The sequence below is a fragment of the Hypanus sabinus genome, chromosome 5, assembly GCF_030144855.1.
Source record: "Hypanus sabinus isolate sHypSab1 chromosome 5, sHypSab1.hap1, whole genome shotgun sequence".
Lineage (NCBI taxonomy): Eukaryota > Metazoa > Chordata > Chondrichthyes > Myliobatiformes > Dasyatidae > Hypanus > Hypanus sabinus.
In genome coordinates, this window is record NC_082710.1 from 138,405,985 (window position 1) to 138,426,151 (window position 20,167).

Genomic DNA, 20,167 nt, shown 5'->3' on the forward strand with positions numbered 1-20,167 from the left:
TTGTCAGAGTTTGGCTCTGAGTGAAATGCTGAATGGATGATTACATTGAGTTCCACTACAAAGATTTTTCCATTGGCTATATTTGCTAAAAGCTTACAGAAAGCCTGACTAAGCATAATGACAAGTGAAGCAGTACCACTTTCAAAGTCATAATATGGCAGGGATTGACTGTGCCAAACAATAGTTTTTATTCAGTTTGTTGAGAAACACAATTTGCATAATAGTTTTATATAATTTAAAGATAACAGAAATGTACATCTGAAAGAGATAATCAGTTGAATCTCATTGTGCTTTTACTGTTCTAGTGGTGCTGCTACACCAGTATCTGATGTTACTTATAATTTGACTGCAGCACAGACATAAACCTCAAAATAATTCCCCTTCTCTGGAGACAATCATATGCATGCTGCATGTATGAAAAGCTGTATAATTATACATCCTGGACTATAATTTTTGCACAAGCTCAGATCCATTCTGAATATCATTGCTGAATTATTCATTCAAGTATCCTGGTTACATTCTATGCAAAAACATTTGCAAGAATGAACATACATCTTCACCCAAAACCATTTCCTCATTAGTTGTGCGGTATAATAAAGTACATTGACAATATAAAGTTTCAGATTAGATAGTTCCATTTGCTTTCAAATCCTTTGGAATTCAAATCAGTATTGCTGTGATTATCAAGACAGAAATCCGCTCTAAGTGTATGGGCTCAATAGTTGCACATTGAGCTCCGGCTGAAGAATTCAGCTACAGGGACGTCTATGGAATTGCATGTCAGAAATGGTGTTGATTATGCACGGGTTATTATTTTGCAGTCCTGATAACTATTGAGTCTAGAGAAGGATTATTGTGGTGTCACTGTGCATCACGTTAAAGACTGTTGTAGCCATGGTCCTGTCATTAAAGTTCAGCAGTGCACCTACCCTCGGGTGCAAATGACACTTCACCTTTGTCAAAGTCATGTTCACTGTCATGTATACACAGGTGCAATGAATACTTTCCCACAGCCGTGTCACATGTACATAGTATCAGAGACACAAGAAAGACATGTAATGCAATAAATGTAAATTATACAAAAATTATGGAAAATGGTTTATTATTGTCACATGTACTGAGAGACTGCGAAGTTTGTCTTGCCTACTGTACTTACAGATCTAATCATTACACAGTGCATTGAGCTAAAACAGTAATAGAATGTATCCTCTCAAATATAGATACAGTACACTGTTAAGGCAAGACCCTTAACAGTGTTGATAAGCAGAGGGATCCTGAGTCCAAGTTCATAGTCCCCTGGGAGTGGCTATTCAGGTTGATAGGGTGGTTAAGAAGGTATATAACATGCTTCCCTTTATTAGTTGAAGCATTGAGCTCTAAAGTCAGAAAATTATGTGGTAGCTTTATAAAACTCTAGCTAAGCTGCATCTAGAGTACAGTATTGCATACAGTTCTGGTTGCCCTATTATAGCAAGGATGTTGAGGAATTAAAAAGGGTGCAGAAGAGGTTTACCAGGATATTGTCTGGATTAGAGGGCATGTGCCATAATGAGAGATTGTTTTCTCTGGAGCAGCAGAGGCTGAAGGGAGATCTGATAGAGATTTATAAGATTATGAGAGGCATAGGTAGAGTAGACAGCAAAAATCCCTTTCTTAGGGTTGAAATATCTAATACAAGAGGGCATGCATTTAAGGTGAGAGGGGTAATTTTAAAGGAGTTGTGAGAGGTAAATATTTTAACGAAGAAAGTGGTGGGTGTCTGGAATGTGCTCTCTGGGGTGGTGGCAAATACATTAGGGACTTCTGAGGCATTTAGATTGGCACACAAATGTGAGGAAAATGGAGGGCTAATGATATTGTGTAGGTATAGGGATTAGTTTAGTTGGCCATATAATGACAAATATATTTTGTATGGCACAGTATTGTGGGGTGAAGCACCTGTTCCTGTGCTGTGCTGTTTGATGCTCTATGCTCTAATGCAAGAAAAAGCACAAATAAATAATAGAAAGTCCATTGTATTGCAAAATGGCTGAAGTAGTCATAGAGTTGTTGAATTGAGATAATGATTGTGCAGATTGGTTCAAGAACTGAGTGGCTGAAAGGAAGCAGTATTCATGAACCTAGTGGTGTCAGACTTCAGGCTTCTGTATCCTGTGTCCAATGCTAGCTGCTAGAAGATGATTCAGCTCATTCGGCCTAATATGTCTACACAGCTCGCAATTCAGAGTGATTCCTGCCACTGGACCTTCCTTTGCAAAATTTTCACCACCAGCTTCTTATCAGCTTCCTTTTTGAAGGCTGCAATGTTGAGGAAAAGGAGGCAACTATCAAGTAGGTTTAAGACTGTTGCTGCAGTTGAACTAAGATAAATGATCATCGTAGAGACGGAGCCAAATAAAGATAAACAGCAATTAATTTGTATTTGAGTTTAAATCCTTTGGAGCGGGGGATACTCTATATATATTTAATATTGAGATATAGGACGGAGTAGGCACTCTGGTCCTTCAAGCCGTACCACCCAACAACCCTCCAATTTAATCCTAACCCAATTTACAATGACCAATTAACCTACCAACTGGTGCACCTTTGGACTGTGGGAGGAAACGAGATCACTGGAAACTGGGAGAGAAGAGAGAATGACCGGGGTGGGGAAACACTTTGTAATACTGTATAGCCTTTTTAAGAATGCCACATTAGATATTTCTTGTATTATATTGGTGTTGAGATGAGATTTAAAATATTATCTCAGCACTGATATAAAGTGTGAAATAGCTAACGCTATTCTTAATTAAGAAACTATCCAATCCTATCACTCCCATGACCCCTTCTATCAGACAGAAGACACCTTTGTTTGAAAGTGCACAACGCCAAGCTCAAGGACAACTTCAACCCTAGCGTCATAATAATTTTGGATGGTGCACTTGTACGAAAAGATGAAGTATTGATCCCTCAGTCTAACTTTTCATGGCCTTTACACATTCTCTGTAACAGGATTTTATATGCTCCATTCTGTTATTGTTTTCCATTTGTAATGCCTTGATATATTTATATACGGAATAATCTGTCTGGTTAGCATTGGAAACAAATGCATTACTCTGTACAATATCTTGGTAAGTGTAACAATAATAAATCAATTATCAATAAATATATTCTAATTTAGCAACAACAGGGAAGTTCTATAATGGGTGGTCAACAGCCCAATCATCACTGATACCAGCCTACCATCCATCAAGAATATTGATATAGTAAAGTGCTTGAAAAAGATCAGAAAGGGATCCCGCCCACTCATCCTGCTCATGGACTGTATGTCCCACTCCCATCAGGGAGGAGGCAACGTAGCATCCAGGCCAGACCGCCTGACTTGAACATAGTTACTTTCCCCAAGCAGTAAGGCTAATCAACATCTCTATCCAGCACACCTCCCACCACTACTATTTTATTACTTCCTTTCAGATCCTCTTTTAAGTACAAACATTACTATGCGTAGTGTCACTTAATGGACATACAATACATCTAAGTATATAAGCTGTCTTACGTCCTTATATTTATTACATTTTTATTATTGTACTCTTTTGCATCCAATCTAGACTAACAATTATTTAATTCTTCTTTACACCTGTGTACTGGAAATTATTTTATACAATTTTGAACCTCTCTTGAAACAAGGAATTCACAACACATAACACTCACGTACACATCACTACTTTGTCATGGCCCTTGCACCTCATTTGTCTCTACATTGCACTTTCTCTGGAACTGCAACACTCTACTCTACATTCTGTTTTTCTTTGCCTTGATGAATTTAGGTGTGATCCGCCTGGAAGGCACTCAAAACAATATTTTTCATTGTATCTTGGTACATGTGACAATAATAAATAAACCAATACTCAACTGATGCTGATATTTTGCTTGTTGGTAGAGACTGCCTGTGCTCCTATCAGACAGTACTGTAAAGAACGATCTGTCATGTCACGTTTGCCTGGGTGTTATCATGAACTTGAAGTATGGTCATCATAGAAAAGCAGAAAGCAGTAGCTGTAAGATCTGCACAACGAAGAACCAGAAGCAGCAATCAGAAAGATAAGCTGATTAGATGGTATTAAAGTCATAAAGTAACAAAAATGTACAACACAGAACCAGGCCCTTCAACACTGCTAGTCCAAGCTAGCCTGGCCTTCTGTCTTGCCCCATATACCTGTACTTGGAGCATGGCTCCCCATACCCTCTCATCCATGTACCTATTGAAACTTGTCTGAAATGTTACAATTCAACCTGCATCTGCCACTTCTTCTGGCAGCTCATGCCATAATCACACACACCACCCCCTGAGTAAAGAAGCCCCTCCTCAGATTGACATTAAATATTTCACCTTTCACCTGTGACCTCTAGTTCTAGTCTCAACCAACCTCAGGGCATAATGCCTGCATGCATTAATTCTATCTATACTCCTTGAGATGTTGTATCCCTCTGTAAGACCTCCTCAATAATCTCCATAATTCTCCTCTATAATATGACCTCGATTGGTGGATGTTGGCCCAGGAAACAGGACTGCTTTACCCAATGTATTTCCATGGGTTTGGATAGATTTGTTGGACAGGGATTTAGTTAACCATCCCATCATACAGCAAACTACAGCAATCTATGCTGATATGCCAAATTATTGATCCAAAGACGAGATCACCAACAGTTCCATTAAAACTAAATTTTCATGAAGCATGCCCTCCATGTTAAAACACCTTATATTCTGCCTCCATTCAGATGGAACATCACACATTTTAACAGATGGCCAAGCAAAACATTTCCACCGGCCAAATCTCCAATTTTCTTTCTTTGTTTCCTGAGCCACCCCTCCCCCCCCCCGAGACTTAGAGATGAGAGGTAACTAAAGGGAACTGTAGGTGAGTAATTGGCCTTAATTTTGGACATAAAATAACAGAGCTGCAAGAAAGCAAGGAAAATGGTCTCACCTCAACAAGGGAAGTGGAGGTGTATGTGTCAGCACTTATATTGACTTTAGTTGTAGAGGATGCAGCCCAATTCATCTTCTCTGAGACCCAGTCACAGAAGAATCAGAGTTAGAACCGAAGCAAAGCACAAACTTGTATTGTTGCACGGAATAAATATGTACATATTACCTCAAAAAAACAATTCTTCAAACACAATCAGAATTTCTCACACTTTTCTTAGCAACGAGTATGACTGAATGAGTCTCCTTTTGTTTTATTAGATAAAAAGCTGAAAGAGCTGCTGATCTGCTTTCAGCTTGTTTGGGTTATTGTTGAAGAAAAGGGATGATGTAGAATGTGTGCCATTCAATTAGCAGGAGGTTTTGTTGGCGAGGGACGATCAGGTCGGGCTTGAGTTTTTTTTTGTTCAAGAGGAGTTGAAGAGGGTAGATACAGGGGAGAACCAGCAATAGCATACCCCTGTGGGAGACCTGTTTGTTCGTGATGGATTGCGAGCGATGTTCGGAAGGTGGTATGTGCTTTCACATTGACCGAGGGCCCAGCATGTGAGCAACTGAGAAGTTAGAGTTCCAATTTGTACATATTTGGATGTTTAATTACAATGGGCCCTTTTCCTTTTGTTATTCTTACTAGCCCTTCAGTTAAGATTCATAAACATAACTCCTTTAATTGTATGCAGTGAACTGTCTGTTATTTTGAGACATTAATTTGTAACAGGGTAGCAGGGTAGCAAATGACACAGCATCCACACAAACTGAGGTTTGAGGTGGGATCAAGTGCGCCTCAATCTCTAAAGTTTGGCTCTGCCAGATGTTGTCTTCCCCAGACGTATGAAGCCAAGGAAACTGATGTGTTTCACATGTATTTCTTTTCCTCCCGTCTAGCTCAACATTTTTGTGTGTCTCAATTAGATCTCGCTTCAGTGTTTATTTTATTTTATCTGAGATTAAGTGTGGAGTAGGCCTTTCTGGCCCTTCGAGCCACACTACCCAGTTTTCTGCTCGATTAGACCAAGCTGAACATTCCTCTTGGAATTGGTCCTCCAGCCCCGACAGCATCATCCTCAGCAAATTGTTCTGAGGAAAAGTTACATCCATGGGAGATTTGAAGAGCAAGTGATAACCTGACTGAAACATAAAAGATCTCCAGAGATCTTGAAAGGGTAGATGCAGAGAAGTTGTTTTCTTGTGAGAGAATCTAGACCAATAGGGTCACTATTTAATAATAAGGCATCACTCATAGACACAGGTGAAATGTGTGTTTTTTTTCCTAATGGAAGTGTTCGTAGAGTCTTAAAATATATTAAAGATAAAGGTAAATTATTTTAGGCAGTGGGGTATGAAGAGAAATATGAAGTTGAAATTATGATCACAGTAGCCATGGCCTTATTGAATGGCAGAGCAGTTTCAAAGGGTCATGTTCTAATGGCTCTGTTTGCACATCCATGTGCAAATCTCTTCTGCACTTTCTCTAGTGCTGACACATCCTTCCTCTGTGGGGGTGACCAGAACTAATTGTGGCCTAACGTTTTTTGCTGTTTTAGTAGTGTTTTGCATGAACTGCCTAACCTCACTGGTTTAAAGGTTAGTCATAACCATCTGTTTCTCTCCTCTTTATGGCTATGTCACTGGACTAATCTCAGGGATGTATTTGTTGCCTATTAGTTGCTCTTGGTTCTAATATTAAGTACCTTACCTCAGCATCAATCCCCAGGGAAAGACAAGTGGAATTCTACAAATTAGCTATACAAAATGAAGAATCAAAAATAAACATTAATCTGCTAAAATGTTTGTTTATATCTTCCCCATCCTTGCTAAACTCGGATATAGATTTACAGTGTTTATCTCATGTACACCAAAGCATACATTGAAATGTGTCATTTGTGTTCACAACCAACACACCTAAGGATGTGCTGGGGCCAGACATTCTAGCACCTGCTTAGCATGCCCACATTGTTTAGCAGAACAACACTGACAGCAGCAACAGCAACAACACATCAAGATAACAACAGTGCTACAAGCCTCTTCCCCACCCACTCACACATAATAGGCACCTGACCCCAGGACAGGCTAACCTCTGGGCCTCCAGACCTTGGCCCTGTATTCTCAGACTCATGTCCCCCTTTTGACCTTCAGGTTTCTACCTCCAGATTTGCCGTGCTCTGGCTGTTGTACATAAAGAGGTAGTTATACCTATGAATCGTAATTTATTTTTTAACTCTGTAATGAAATATGTTCTATCACTGAAGGTTTCCATCACTTACATTTTACACTTTGCCGGGTAGCCATTTCATTAATCAATTTCAAAACTCTGAACCTCATCGTTTGAAGGTGCCATGTTTTTTTTTGTGTGATTATGAACAGAACTTAATTAACACAATCCCGACAGCCCGGGTGTCAAATCATTTAGAGTGAAAACCTCGCGAGATCTAGACAATGCCAAATTAAATATTTCATTATTCTCCAGTTGATGAAGTATTCTAATAACGAAACTTGAAACTCCTTACAGAACACAGCATGTCAGACCTTAATTGTACTTATGCCTCATTAAGCAATGCATTTGCCATTAAAATATCAAAATGATTACCTATTTTTGTCTCTTTCACTTCCATACTTTTGTCACTAGTTGGTGAGGAACTATGCAATGCTTCTTATATATACTCAGACACTAACATTTATACATTCTATTCTCTTTTTGACTTATGATAGACTTTTTAATATCTGCTGATACTAAATGACAAAGCCAGCGAAGGAAGTATCCTGCACCATGAGGGCTGCAAGAAGAAAGGGAAAATAAGCAGTCCTCAAATTTATACATGTCGAAGATGGTGACTAAGTGTTTGCGGACAAATGCTAAGCTGGTTTAAATGTACACGAGTTAGGACTTTGAATGATAGGAAACACTTGATAATATATTAATTAAATGTTGAACTTGCAGTTGACAGTGTCAGAGACAGGGATATTGGTGTTGTTCTTCAAAGTCAACATCATTATTTAACAGATGATTGAGAAGTTGCTATTCCCACACATAAATGCCAATTTATGCTCCAGGATATTTCTACTCCTGTCACCCAAGAGATCTAACTCTTTCTCTCTCTCTCTCTTTTAAACTTCACTTTATGGAGTTCTGAACACTGGCAGATATTATTCATAAATGGCACTAATGAGGTTTGAACCACAATTCAGGGAATGTTGGAAATTAAACCATTAATAAATGGTGTAATTAATGCTTTGTCAGTGACATGCCATTTTATGACAGCAATGGATTAGTTACCCCAGCTCACGCCTGGCATCCATGCCGACAGCCTGAAAGTATAATGAATAGCAGCAATTTAGCACAGGTTTTTCAGCATGAGACCACCTGCCTAGCACTGGCTCACAACTTGTGCATCTGAATGGGATAGTGTTCTGTTTTCAAAGCTTAGGGTAAGGTGATCATCCCAGGCAGTAAGATTATTGCTTACATTTTCTGTATATCCAGCTCAGGTACAACTCCTGAGATATGCCAATTTACTTTGGAGCCAAAATTTTAATCCTTGAGCTAAAAGGTAATTGTTCAGAAAAAAAAAACAAGTCACTGTTTGTCTCAGGAGAGAAAAAAAAAACGCTGATATAGGTTGATCCATCGATCGGATTCCATAATGGTTCATGTGAAGTAATTTTTCAGATAATTTCATCTCCAGCTTTCCCACTTTGTTACAGATCACCCTGAATGTTAGCAAGGAAATCACAGCACAATGAACATTTACACAGGGGATGAAATTTATCTGTACTTTTCTGCTTAAATGCACAGTGAAGCTGTGGCAGGGCCCTGTATTTTGCTGACACAAAAGACTGCAGATGCTGCAATCTGGAGCAGCACACAAGTCCTTGGAGAACACCAGTGGACTAAGCAGTATCTACGGAGGAAAATGGACCATTGTTTCAGGTCAACTGATCCACAGATGCTACCTGACCTGGTGAGTCCATTCGTCATCTTATGCATTGCATTATAAGTTACTGAAACAATATATGCACTATACGTTATTATTTTATTATGTATTTTGACTGGTTGCATCACCATCTGCTATGGAGACACAAATGCACAAGATTGAAAGAAGTTGCAGAGGGTTGTAACTCAGCCAACTTCATCACGAGCACAACCCTTCCCACTATCAAGGTCATCTACCAAAGGCGATGCTTCAAGAAGACAACATTCATCGTGAAAGACCCTCATCATCCGGGATATACCCCCTTCCCATTACTACCATCAGGGAGGAGGAACAGGAAACTGAAGACCCACACTCAAAAGTTTTAGGAACAGCTTATCCCCTCCGCCATCAGATTTCTGAATATTATATGAATTATGAACAATACCTCCCTATTCTCTTTTTCATTACTTACTGATTTTATTTCTCATTATTACTTACTGTATTTTTGCATGTTTTGCACTGTACTGCTGCAACAATAAAACAAATTTCGGGCATATGTATGTCAATGGTAAAAAACCTTATTCTGATTCTGATTTCTGTTCCTTTTCAACCAGTGGAATATAATATGAATTCTTAGCACAAGAACCCAAAGCAATTTTCTCTTTGAGCATTTCAAAGTTCAAAGCAAATGTTTATTATCAGGGTACATATATGTCACCACATACAACCCTGAGATTCATTTTTCAGTGGGCATATTCAGCTAATCTCTGGAACAGTAACTATAACAGGGTCAATGAAAGATCAACCAGAAAACAACAAACTGCAAATGCAAATACAAATAAATAGCAATCAATAATGAGAACATGAAATAACAAGATAAAGAGTCCTTAAAGTAAGACCATTTGTTGTGGCTACATCTCGATGGATGGGCAAATGGGCGTACAGACAGAGAGACATGATTTATTGATCCTGAGGGAAATTGCTAGTTATCCTCTTTTGTTCAAGATCCTGATGGTTGAGGGGTAGCAACTGTTCCTGAACTTAAGGATGCCAGTCCTGAAGTTCTTGTACCTTCTACCTGATGGGAGCAGTGAGAAAAGAACATGGCCTGGGTGGTGAGGATCTCAGTTGATAGATGCTGCTTTCCTATGACAATGTTTCATGTACACTTACATGGAGTTCTGCATAGGTATGTTCCATTGAGGCAGGGAAAGGATGGTAGGGTGAAAGAACCATGGTGTACAAAGGATGTAGAAAATCTAGTTAAGAAGAAAAGAAAAGCTTATGAAAGGTTCAAGAAACTAGGTACAGTTAGAGCTCTAGAAAATTACAAGGTTGCTAGGAAAGAGCTTAAGAATGGAGTTAGGAGAGCCAGAAGGGGCCATGAGAAGGCCTTACTTAGCAGGATTAAGGAAAACTCCAAGGCATTGCACAAGTATGTGAAGAGCAAGAGGATAAGCTGCATGAGGATAGGATCAATCAGGTGTGATTGTGGAAACGTGTGCATAGAGTCAGAGGAGGTAGTGGAGGTACTTAATGAATACCTTGCTTCATTATTCATCAGGGAAAAAGATCTTGGTAATTGTGGGGATGACTTACAGCAGACTAAAACCCTTGAACATATAGACATTAAGAATGAGGATGTGTTGAAGCTTTTGAAAAGCATTAAGTTAGATAAGTCACCAGGACCGGATGAGATATACCCCAGACTACTGTGGGAAGCGAGGGAGGAGATTGCTGAGCCTCTTGCAATAATCATTGCATCATCAGTAGAAACAGGAAAAGTACTGGAGGATTGGAGGGTTGCAAATGTTGTCCCTTTGTTCAAGAACGATAGTAGAGATAACCCAAGAAATTATAGACCAGTGAGTCTGACTTCAGTGTGGGCAAGTTGTTGGAGAAGATTCTGAAAAACAGAATTTATGAGCATTTGGAGAGACATAATCTGATTCTGGATAGTCAGCATGGCTTTGTCAAGGGCAGGTCTTTATCTGAGGAAGTAACAAAACACATTCATGAACGTAGAGCAGTGGATGTAGTGTATTTGGATTTCAGTAGGGTATTTGATAAGGTTCCCCATTCAAGGCTCCTTCAGAAAGTAATGAGGCATGGGATCCAAGGAGACCTCGCTTTGTGCATCCAGTATTGGCTTGCACACAGAACACAACGGGAGGTTGTAGATGCTTCATATTCTGCATAGAGATTGGTGACCAGTAGTTTTCCACAGGGATCTGTTCTGGGACCCCTCCTCTTTGTGATTTTTATAAATGACCTTGATAAAGAAGTACTAGGGTGGGTTAGAAAGTTTCCTGATAACACTAAGGTTAGTGTTCTTATGGTTAGTCTGGAGGGTTGTCAAAGGTTACAGCAGGACATTATAGGATGCAGAACTGCGCTGAGAAGTGGCACATGGACTTCAACACAGATAAATGTGAAGTTCTTCATTTTGGTAGGTCCAAATTGAAGACAGAATATAATATTAATAATAAGACTCTTGGCAGAGTGGAGGACCTGAAAGGTCTGGGGTCCATGTCCATGGGATACTCAAAGCTGCTGCACAGGTTGACAGTGTTGTTAAGAAGGTGCATGGTGTGTTGGCATTCATCAACTGCGGGATTGAGTTCAAGAGCCGTGAGATAATGCTACAGCTATATAAGACCTTGTTCAGACCCTACTTGGAGTACTATGTTCGATTCTGGTCACCTCAGTACAGGAAGGATGTGGATACTATAGTGAGAGTGCAGATATTTACAAGGATGTTGCCTGGATTGGAAGACGTACCTTGTGATAACAGGTTGAGTGAACTTGGCCTTTTCTCCTTGGACCAACGGAGAATGAGAGGTGACCTGTTAGAGGAGTATAAGAAGATGAGAGGTATTGATCGCGTGGCTAACCAGCGGCATTTTTTCCGGGCTGGAATGGCTAACACAAGGGGGTATAGTTTTAAGATGCTTGGAAATAGGTACCAAGGGGAAGCCAGGTGTAAGTATTTCACACAGAGAGAGGTGGGTCCGTGGAATGCACTGCTGGTGGCAGTGGTGGAGGCAGATACAATATGTTCTTTTAAGAGCCTCTTAGATCGGTACAAGGAGCTTAGAAAAATAGAGAGCTATGCACTAGGAAAATTCTAGGCAGTTTCTAGAGTAGGTTACATAGTCGGCACAACATTGGGGGCTCAAGGGCCTGTAATGAGCTGTATATTTCCATGTTCTATGTTCTATAAGTATTTTCAGATATATAGAGTAAATTATAGGAGAGAGTTGTTATTGGATCACTGGAAATTGACACTGAAGATAGTAATAGGAATAAAGGAATTGGCAGACAAACTGACTTAAGTGTTTTGCATCAGTCTTCACGGCAGAAGATACTCGCAGTATTCCAGAAGCTGGAGAGTGTGAGGGGAAGAAGAGAATACATTTGGTATTACCAGGGGGAAAGTGCTTGGGAAGTTGAAAGGTCTGAAGGTAGATAAGTCAGCAGAACCAAATGAACTAGAACTCTGGATTTCTGAAAGAGTTAGCTGAAGGGATTCCAGAGGTATGAGTAAGGATCTTTCAAGAATTACTTGGTTCTGGAATGGTTCTGGAGGACTGGAAACTTGCAACTATCACTCAACTCTTCAAGAAGAGATGAAGGCAGAAGAAAGGAAACTATAGGCTAGTTAGCATAACCTCTGTATTTGGGAACATGTTGGAATTAATTGTTAATCATTGGTTTGGGGGTACTTGGGGGCACATTGTAAAATAGGCCAAAGTTAGCATTGTTTCCTCAAAGGCAAATCTTGCCTGACAAAATAGACAGAAAGGAATTAGTGTATGTATGTTGTGTACTTAGATTACAAGAAGGTCTTTAACAAGGTGGTGCATGATAAGAGCCCAAACTATTACAGGAATAATACTAGCACGGATAGAGCATTGGCTGATTGGCAGGAGACAAAGATGCAAATAATGGAATCCTTTACTGATTGGCCACCTGAGACTAGTGATGTTCTTCAGGGGACTGTGTAGGACCACTTCTTTGTACATTATATGTCAATAATTTAGATGATAGAATTTTTGGTTTTGTCGCCAAGCTTGTGGATGATACGAAAATAGGTGGATGTGCCAGCAGTGCTGGGGAAGCTGGGAGGTTGCAGAAGGACTTGGATGGTTTTGGAGAATGGACAAAAAAGGTGCCAAATGGAATATGGTGTCAAGAACTGTATGGGGGTCATGCACTTTGGTAGAAGGACTAAAGGCATAGACTATTTTTAAATGGGAAGAAAATTCAAAAATCTGTGTTGCAAACAGACTTGGGAGTCCTTGTGCAGTTTGAGTTGGTGGTGAGGAAGGCAAATGCAATGTTAGCATTAATTTTGAGAGGCCTAGGTTATAGAAACAAGGATGCAATGCAGAGGTTTTATAAGGCACTGGTCAGGCCTCATTTGGAGTATTGTGAGCAGTTTTGGGACCCTTGAAAAAGATTTGCTGATATTAGAAAGGGTTCAGAGGAGGTTCATGACAATGATTCTGGGAAGGAGAGGGTTATTGTATCATATGCGATTGAAGGCTCTGTGCCTTTACACATTGGAGCTTAGACGAATTAATAGGGATCTCATTGAAGCCAATTGAATGTTGAAAAGCCTAGTTAGAGTGGATGTGGAGAGGATGTTTCCTATGGTGAGGGAGTTTAGGATCAGAGGGCACAACCTCAGAATAGAGAAATGTCACTTCAGAACAGAGATGCGGAGGAATTTCTTCAGGAGGATGATGGATTTGCAGAATTTGTTGCCACATATGGCTGTGGGGTTGAGAGAGAAATGGATCAGCCATGGTGAATTGTCGAAACAGACTCAATGGGCCAAAGGCTTAATTTATGGTCTTACAGTCTATGATACTGAAGAGTTTATAGAGTTTGCAGCAAGGTGACGAAAACTGAACACAGTATTTCGAATCCAGCTTCAATGACATCTTGTATAATTACTAATGCCCCTGTAATTAAACACAGACCTCTTATATACTGAGCCTAACAGCTGACAACTAACAAATTTTCTCTCTTTTCCAGTTCTGAGGAAGACTTCAGGTATAGAAGAATTCACTCTCTCTCTCTCTCTCTCTCTCTCTCTCTCTCCTCACAGATGCTGCCTGACCTGCTGAATATTTCCAAAAGTTTCTGCTATTATACCTCACCTAAAGTTTGCTTTAGACAAATTTCATAAAGGCATCGGATGACTGCAGTCTGACCCAAACTACCTTTTTTATCATTTGAGTATAAATGAGATTGAATTCTGTACAATAACATCTGCAATGTAGGCTGCACATACTTATAATTTAATAAAATGTCACATCAATGGCAATGTTTTCATATTTTATATGATTATTTTTTTGACAGTGCCCAGGAAACATTCAAAATAATATATTGAAAGCAATAGAGGGAGATGTGGGAGCATTTTGGTAAAGACTGATTAGGAATCTGGAGTTGGTGAATTACTGGTAAGCTTATATTGCACTTCCTATTATTACTGATGATATGGCATTGTCTCTGTATTAATTTTTCAATGTGTCTCTGCTTTATTACTCTATAAAACTCAGTAGTCACTAAATTAGGACCAAGTGCTTATATTTTAAAACTGGAATAATACTGTTGCCACTGAGGTATCAATGAAGACATTATAAACAACTAGATGTTCCTTAAGTACATTGAGTTGTCTTTGCTATTGATAGTAGGGATATGTGTTTACTCCCAGGAATTTGCTAAATCTAAAACTGCTGTCAGTCTGTGGCAAGAATCACTTATGGCTTGAAAGTAGATCTGGATAATTTATTCCCCTCCTGTGTATTAAACCCTTCAGCCACACTACCTTCTGCATAATGGCTAGCACAACACTTTACAGTACAGGTAACCCAGGTTCAACTCCTGTTACTTCCTGTAAGGAGTTTGTCTGTTCTCCCTGTGACAGCAGTGGATTTCCTCCGGGTGCTCTGGTTTCCTCCCACAGTCCAAAAATGTACCAGTTGGTAGATTTTAAATAGTCTTGTGAATAGTCTAATGTTAAATCAGGGAATTGCTGGGCGGCACAGCTTGAAGGGCTGGAAGAACCTGTTCTGTGCTGTATCTCAATAAATGAATACAAATGCTTCCCCCTGGTGAATTCACCCCCACCCCACCCTTCACTTCCTCTTTGAGAGGCAGGAATGTGAGATCTAGGATTTCTTCCCTATCCTTTTCTTTCTTGCCAGCTTTCATGTGAAAGCTTTCCTTCTGTCCAGCCACTTAAGTGCATGTCCTAATCACACTATATGTTATTTGCTGACAAACTATGCTGTATTTACATCCTTGAGAAGTGCCTTGGGGTGCTACTTTTTTTACATAGATGGCTCTGGGTAGAAGTATGTTGCTGTTGTGAATCTGTTTCAAGAACCAATAGAGTTTAAAACAATAAATGTAAGCATAACATTTCACCCTCATCTATAAGTAACATGGACTAGCTACAGCTGATTAAACTTTTCTAATCATCACTTTTTATCGTCAATTTCCACACATTCATCTACTAAGCTATTAATTTGCTATTATCTGGTTTCTGCTTCATTGCCCAGTTGGTTATTTTTGCTATGAAAGCCAAAACTGCCAAGCTGTTGTCATGATGAGGACATAGTTTTCAAGACTATCACACTGCCTGTCCAAAATTATTTTAGAAAAGATCATGGTGAACTATCTTCTTTCTGATTCCTACGTGGTATTCCCACTGTGAATTTGAGAGCACATATATCTCCAAGTAAGGAAGGTGTGACCACATTGTAGGTTCCAAGTTGCCCAAGGCAATACAAACGTATTGGATACGATGTGTCCATCTTCCCCCTTGTTTTACAAGCAAGTGGAAGTTAGGGTTAGAAAGTGCTATTGAAGCTTTGACAAGTGCTTCTAGTGAATGCTGCTAACTGGAGTCATGATCAATTGGACCATAAAACAATAATATATAGGAACAGAATTAGGCCATATGGCCTATTGAGTTTGTTCCTCTATTCGATCATTGCTGATTTATAGTCCTTCTCAACTCCATTCTCCTGCCGTTTCCCTGTAATCTATGAAGTCCATACTAATTAGGAAAACTGTCAAGTTTATAAAGATTGCCCCGGCTGCTGTGCTCCATGCCCACTAATGTGATAGATTGATACCAAGGCTTTGGGCCTATCTGGGGTTTGGATCTGAGGACACATTTTTGGTTTGCAATGCTGTTGTTTGCTTCTATTTTTTGCATGATTTGTGTTTTTTTAAATCCTTTCTCTGCACATCGGGTGTTGGCCTTTTTTAAATTGGGTTCTTTCAGGTTTCTTTCTTTATAAGCAAACAAATCTCAAGGTTTTATAATTTATACATTCTTTGACAAGGAATGTACTTTGAACTTGAACTTTGAACCTCCACTATAAATATAAATCAAGTGACTTGATCTCCACAGCCAGCTGTGGCAGTGAATTCCATAGATTCACTACTCTGGCTAAGTAAACTCCTCCTCATCTCGTTTCTAAAGAGACATCCTTCTATCCTAAGGCTGTGCCCTCGTGTTCTAGAAATTCCCACTGTCTCCTCCATGTCCACGCTATCTAGTCCTTGCAATAGGTTTCAATGAGATCTCCCCTCATTCTTCTAAACTCCAGTGAGTACAGGCCTGGAGCCTGGAGCCATCAAGTGCTCTTTACATGTTAAAGCCTTCGTTCCCAGAGTCATTCTTGTGAGCCACCTCTGGAGTCTTTCCAATGCCAGCATATACATTCTTAGATAAGGGTCTAAAACTACACACAATACTCAAAATCCAGTATGATCAATGCCTTACAACACATCAGCATTACATCTTTCCTTTTATATTCTAGTCCTCTTGAAAGTGATGCAAACATTGCATTTGCCTTCCTTACTACTGACTTAACCTGCAAGGTAACTTTAGGGAATCCTGCACTAGGACTCCCAAGTACCTCTGCACCTTCGATGTCCAACTTTGCTCCCATTTACAAAATAGTCTATGCCCTTAATCTTTCTACAAAAGTGCATGACCATGCACTATATTCCATTTGCCACTTCATTGCACATCACCCTAATCTGTCCAAGTCCTTCTGAAAACTCCATGCTTCTTCAATACTACCAGCCCCTCCACCTATCTTTTCATCATCTGCAAACTTGGCCATATTGTCATTACTTCCATCATCAATATTACTACCATATATGTAAAAAGAAATAGTCCCAACACTGACCTCTGTAGAAGGCCACTCGTCACTGACAGCCTGCCAATAAAGGCTCAGGTTATTCACACTCATTGCCTTTTGCCAGTCAACTGATCTTATATCCATGTTAGTATCTTACTTCTAATACCATAGGCTCTTATGTAGTTTAGCAACCCCATATGCATCACTTTGTCAAAGGCCTTCTGAAAATCCAAGTAAATAACATCCACTGACTCTCCTTTGCCTATTCTGCCTGTTATTACTTCAAAGACTTCCACAGATTTGTCAGGCAAGTTATCCCCATGCTGACGTTGGTCAGGTTTATCATGTATTTCAAAACCTCATCCTTAATAACAGACCCCAATATCTTGCCAGCCACTGAAGTCAGGCAAACTGGCTTATAATTTTGTGTCTTTTGTTTCCTTTCTGTCAAAGAGTGGAATAATGTTTGCAATTTTCCAGTACTTCAGGACCATGCCAGAATCTGACAATTTACTAATGCCTCCACGATCCTTTCATATACTCTACCTTGGGTGTAGTCCATCTGCCCCAAGTTATGCATGTATCTTCTGTCCTTCCAGTTCACCAATCACTTCTTCCTAGTAGTAGTGACTACACTCACTCCTGTTCCCTGACACTCTCAAATTTCAGACATGCTGTTGGTGTCTTACGCTATGAAAACTGGGAAAAATACTTATTGAGGTCATCTGCCATCTCTTTTTTCTTTCATTTCTACCTCTCCAGCATCATTTACCACGGGTTTGATATTTACTCTTGCCTCTCTTTTACTCTTCATTTATCTTAAAAAAATACTTTTGTTTTTTTTATATATTATTTCATATTTCATATACCTTCGTATTTCATTTTTTCTCTCCTAATTGCTTTTGTAGTTGCCTTCTGTTGTTTCTAAAAACTTCTAGCTATTGCTGTTTTAACATCACCCCTGCTAGTGACCCCTTCCAATTAGTGTTGACTATCTCCTCTCTCACGTTTCTCTAATTACTTTTAGTTAACAGTAATACAAATATATCCAATTTTATCTTCTCTCTAAATGCTGAGTGAATGCAATCATATTATGATCACTATCTCCTAAAGGTTACTTTACCATAAGCTCTTTAATAAAGCTGCTCTAAAAGAACATCTCATAGACCTTTTCCAAATTTCTTCTCTTGGGATTCAACACCAACCTGGTTTTCTGAATTGACCTACATATTGAAATCCCCAGAGACCACTATGACATCATTGTCTTTTTTAAATGTCTTTTCTATCTCCCTTTATAGATTGTACCACATATCCTACCTACTGTTTGGGACCTGTATGTAACTCTCATCAGGGTTTCATCATCCTTGCAGTTTCTTAACGCTACCATTAATAATCTACATCTTACATTGCCGTGTCACTTTTTCTGAGGATTTAATTTTACTTTTTACTAAGAGATGCCCATTCCCTCTTCTCACCTGTCTGTCCTTTTGATACGATGTGTATTCTTGGATGTTAATCTTTAGGCTATGATTTTCTTTCAGCCACAAATCAGGGATGCCAACAACATCATTTGTGCCAATTTCTAGCTGTTCATTCAGGTATAACACATATTCATGACCTTCTGGTGAATATTGTCCTCATTTTGCCTGAAGTTAAATTCTTCTCTTTCATAATTTTTTGCCTTTTTCTTTATACTAGAGACTTGAGTAATCTCTCTTGCACTCTACCTCCCTTTATCCATAATTTCCAAGATTGTGAACCCATTCCCTCTCCACTATTCAGTTTAAAGTCCTACCTGGAAAAGTCAGTGTTCAGAGTTGTATTCTGCACACATTAATAATAAAATGAACCTTTGAACCTTTATCCATAGCCCTAATTATGCACTTGGTCAGGACCCTAGTTTCTGGCAGAGCTGGTCCCATCATAAAAGCTTCCTTTTCCCCCAGTACAGGTGTCAATCTCCTATGAATTCAAACCCATTTCTATCATATCAGTCTTGGAGTCACACAAATGGCTCTCTGATCCATTTTGCATGTGGCTCAAGTAACAATATACAGATTATTACCTTTTTGGTTCTGTCTTTTAATTTAGTCCCTAGCTGTTCAAATTCTCTCAACAGAACTTCTTTCCTTGGTATCCTATATCATTGGTGCCTACATGAATAACATCAACTGGGTCATTTCCTTTCCACTCCAAATTTTTCTGTAGGTCGGATGAGATTTCCCAAACCTGGACAACAGGCAGACAACACACCTTCAGCATTCTCAATCCTCATAACAAGAAATTACATCTATTCCCCTGACTATACTATCCCCAATTGCAATTTCTCTCTTCTCTCCCCTCTTGAATGGCACCCTGAACCATGGTGCCATGGTTCTTTTGTTCATCCTTCCTTGGAAAGAATGGATCTTTAGAGGGATGGTGGCACTGCTATTTAATGAGTTTTTTTCTGAATTATGCGGAGCTCCTTGAATGTGGCTGAGAGTAAATAGTCATGAAAGTCAACAACCAGTTCATGCAGTGGAGGTTCCTCCTCAAGGGGCACTCTAGGACTAGAGGGCATGGACTCAGAATAAATCAACACTCATGAGGAAGAATGATTTTGACTCTTTTGAATTCCTTGCCTCAAAAAGATGTGGAGGCAGAATCATTGATCATAGTCAAAGCTGAGGTATACTTTAAATCAATGAAGCAGTCAAGAGTAATGGGGAGGGAGAGAGAGAGAGAGAGAGATTGTGAATGTGGATTTAATTTAAAGTTGGATCAGCCAAGATCTTATTGAAAGGTGGAGCAGTCCTGAGAGAGAAAATGGCCTACTCCTTCATCTACTCCTTATTGTCTTAATAACTCGAGACCGCCTCAATATGCGAACTTTTGTATGAGCCATGAATTCTAAAGGTCCACAGCCCTCTGGGGGCCGCATGGGAGTGTAATAGTTAGCACAATGCTTAAGAACGTCAATGACCCAGGTTCAATTCCCACCACTGTCTGTGACGAGATTTTACGTCCTTACTTAGGTGATGAGGGCTTGTAGGCCAAAGGGCCTGTTACTCTGCTGCATCTTTAATCAAAATTAAAAATATATATAAACAGAATTCTCTCCTCATTACAAGTGG